This window comes from Trematomus bernacchii, unplaced genomic scaffold (assembly GCF_902827165.1).
Source record: "Trematomus bernacchii unplaced genomic scaffold, fTreBer1.1, whole genome shotgun sequence".
Taxonomy (NCBI): domain Eukaryota; kingdom Metazoa; phylum Chordata; class Actinopteri; order Perciformes; family Nototheniidae; genus Trematomus; species Trematomus bernacchii.
In genome coordinates, this window is record NW_022987710.1 from 1,802,570 (window position 1) to 1,806,257 (window position 3,688).

Here is a 3,688-nt window from a genome sequence, read left to right on the forward strand (position 1 = left end):
TTACTTGCGGTACCGAGGTGGGCCGGTCGAGAGTCCTGGGCTGATTTGTAGTCCCAGTCCGCCGCTGCTTGCAAGTATGACGTCTCACCAGAGAGCACGTACTGTTCTGAGTGAAACAGGCTCTCCTTTATAGGAGGACATCAAAGCTTAGTTACATTACAAACAACATTTGGTTAGGCCAGCTGAGACTCCCTGGCACTGTATGCAAAACTCACACCCTACACAGAGCAAAAGGGATGCAGATAACACCTTATCCTAACTTCCTTCCCCTCATCCTATCTTCTAATGCAGTGGTTCCCAAACTTTTTGTGCCCAAGGCACACCAAAGGACAAGTAAAAATCTCAAGGCACACCTATTGTGCAAAATAGCCCTTATAACACGTGTTATCACTCATATCATGTAAAATATCTGTAAATGTGCATAATTATTTACTAATGCCAAATAAAATGTGACAAAGACAACTATATTACTCATGAAATATTTATTAACGAAATATTTCAGAAATTAATTTGAAACTTTATCAAATTAGGCTTCATCAAAGCAGCAACACACTCATTTAAACCAGACAGGTCACAAAATTAAAAATTGTGGAGGATCAGGCTTTGGTGGTCGGCTCCCATCTCGGCGCACAGCTGGGAGAAGAGGCAAGATTTCAGGGGCCTTGATTTGATGTAATTCACCATCTGCACAGCCTGATTCAGCACCTCAGTCAACTCCGGGGGCATGGTTTTGGCAACTAATGCCTCTCTATGCAAAATGCAGTGGTTTTTTCACGATATGTGGGTTTTGTGCTCTCACCTTAGCAATAAATCCTTTCACTATCTCCGTCATGCTTGCCGCACCATCTGTGTAAAGACTGACTTACATATTCCAGGTTAGACTGTTCTCTTTTAAATAGTTATTAGTTACCCTGAATATTTCTTCTCCCGTAGTATGGCTTTCCATTTCTTTGCAAAAGAAAAACGTCTCTTTGATAGAGTCAGCATCAACATATCTGACGTTTGCCAGAAGTTGGGCAGCCCCACTTACGTAGATTTGTCTATTTGTAGGGAAAATCTGCCGCTCGCCTGCAGTTTCTCTGTCAAATGTTGCTCAATGTCTTCTGACATGTCGTCGATTCTTCTTTTGTTTGTATTATCAGACGATGGCACTTTGGATAGCTCATTTGCGGCATCTGGACCCAGCATGACACCTACAATTTTTTTGCAAGCGGGGAGGATGAGTGTCTCCACTATTGTGTGAGGTTTCTTCTGCTTTGCAATGAGCTCCGCTAGCATGTAACTAGCCTCCATTGCCTTTTCAGACACTTTCACACAATCCAACAAACGGTCTTGCTGCCTCTGGTTCAGATCCCGCGAATAATCGATTAATATTCGCCAGGGCTGTCCGATTTTCGAATTTGATCATGGTCAGTTTCTGGCATCCCTACTTGGAACCATGTTCGCATTAGCTAACTTCTCCCGACAGACAACGCACTCGGGCTGAGGATTGTTGACATCCCCGGTCCAACTGAAGCCATAAGACAGGTAACTTTCATGATACTGTCTGCTGACAGTTTTTTTCCTCTTTTCTTTCGGTGGTGGGTTGTCGGCAGTCTCTGCACTGGTGGTTGGTGGTTTGCTCCGCACAAGAAAGCACTCCATTTTCCCTCTTGCGTGTTTCTCTGTTTTAATGTTGTCCTTCAGCCTTCGATGTGTCACGGTCTTATAATTCGCACCTGCAACTGCGTTAACAGCGAAATATGGGGTTCTGTGAGGATTTTTTTTTAAAGAATTGTTTTTAGGTATAGAGTTTGCCTCTGTTATGAAATGAGTGCATACAAAGTACTTGTTAAGGAATAATTCTTCTAGATATCTAACCTTTTACTCTGACATCTGTTATCTCCTTTAAGGAAAGGCCTTGGTGCCATATGTGTTGTTGTCACCAGGTTGTGACCGGTCAACTTGACTGGCACGAAGGGTAATTGTTGTGAGAACACTGAGGCACTTCTTTATCGGTGTTTGTGGGCTCTAGGATGTGAAATCCTTGAGGCCATGAGTGTCGGACGTAGGTGGCTCAGTGTTCCCAGCTGTTTAGTCTACTCCTTCAGAGATGTTGATTTCTCTCTGTGAACCAGTTAAAAGGTCTAGCATAGAGAGAGGCTCTTCAGAATTGACGTGGCAACTCTACCGTGTAGTCAGAACCTGACTCTTTGATTTGTGATGTGAATCCTCCGGCCGAATACTCTGAATAAACCCATCAGTGTTTGACATCAAAGCTCCAACTCTCACCGTGTCTCCTTCCTGAGTCGGTGACTCCATGCATTACTACACAGAAGTTTCCTCCACAGTACTGATATAGTAAATTAAAAAACAATAATTTTTGTGTAGTTGTATATTGCAATAATAACGTATGGTTGTCACAAAATCCCACGGCACACCAGTGTGCCGCGGCACACCGTTTGGGAACCACTGTTCTAATGGATGTCATAAAACCCCCTAGTCTAAACACATCTGTTTTACACACACATTGAAAAGGTCCCTTCCCACGCTATGACCTAATCAGAGGAACAGTTTACAGTCAGCAATGTTAATACATTTGATCTCACAATTTCCATAACAGTGGTCATGCCGCACCAAGGACTTATTGACCGTTGTTAAGGACGCTCATCTGCAGAAAGAAGTCCGGTCGATTTAACTGTATACAGTTGGGCTGAAAAGCAAACTGCAAGCAGTTTGCTTTTCAAACTGGACCAAGAAAACAGTGGAGAAGTAACGGGGCAGAAACCCTCCTTTTTACGCAACAGTCCAGACATAGACATCAAAACATATTCAGTTGCCAGTTACGTTGGCATTAGGGCAGGGATATCTAGATACTTTCCAAGGTTTGACATAATGAATTGTGCTACTTTTAAAGCAAGCAACGATGTCTTCAAATCTGTATCAAAAAGGTCCGCAAAAACGCTATTGAAGCAGTTCCTACCGTTGCTACGTAGTTCAAACAGTAACAACGGACTATTTTTGATCTGCCTGTCAGGTGTTCTTTTACCCATAATGACCGCCTCGCTGCACATTATCCCTTACTTGACTTCGACCTCCGGGGTGGCCTTACTATTGTTGTAGCAAACACTGTTGGATGGTTGGCTTAAAGCCCCCCCCTCCGCTACGCGCCGTTCGTTAGATGAGGCTGGTTCTATTTAATAAAGAAAGGAATTCAAAACACCGGAATTAAAGGTTATAACAATAATCTGATTTTACTGGTAAGAAACAAAACACGTATACAAGTTTTACAGAGTACTCCGGACTTCAGGTTTCTACTGCGGTGCGATACAGGTATCGGGACCAGCCAGTCAGCAAACAAGAAGCATTTTACATGCAAAAACAACAGTATTCATATTCATATTTTGGGGCGGAGATGTGTTCACTTCTTCCTTCACATTTTACTCCGAAGCAAATCAGAGAGTCCGTGGGGAGGAGCTGTGTGAGCTGCTCACTCCCCCAGGTGTTTCTACTGGTTGGATTCACTTCTGGTCGGGTCCAATACAGCGAATCAGAGTTCTGAGAAAAAGTATGTTTTCTTCTGAGATTCGGAAGTACACAAGGGCAGAGTCAATCTTATCTCTGCACCGATATTCACTCCCTTACTTTCCCAAGGAATATTTCACACAAACTATTCTTTCCCAGACAACCAAACATTGTGCACAGATAT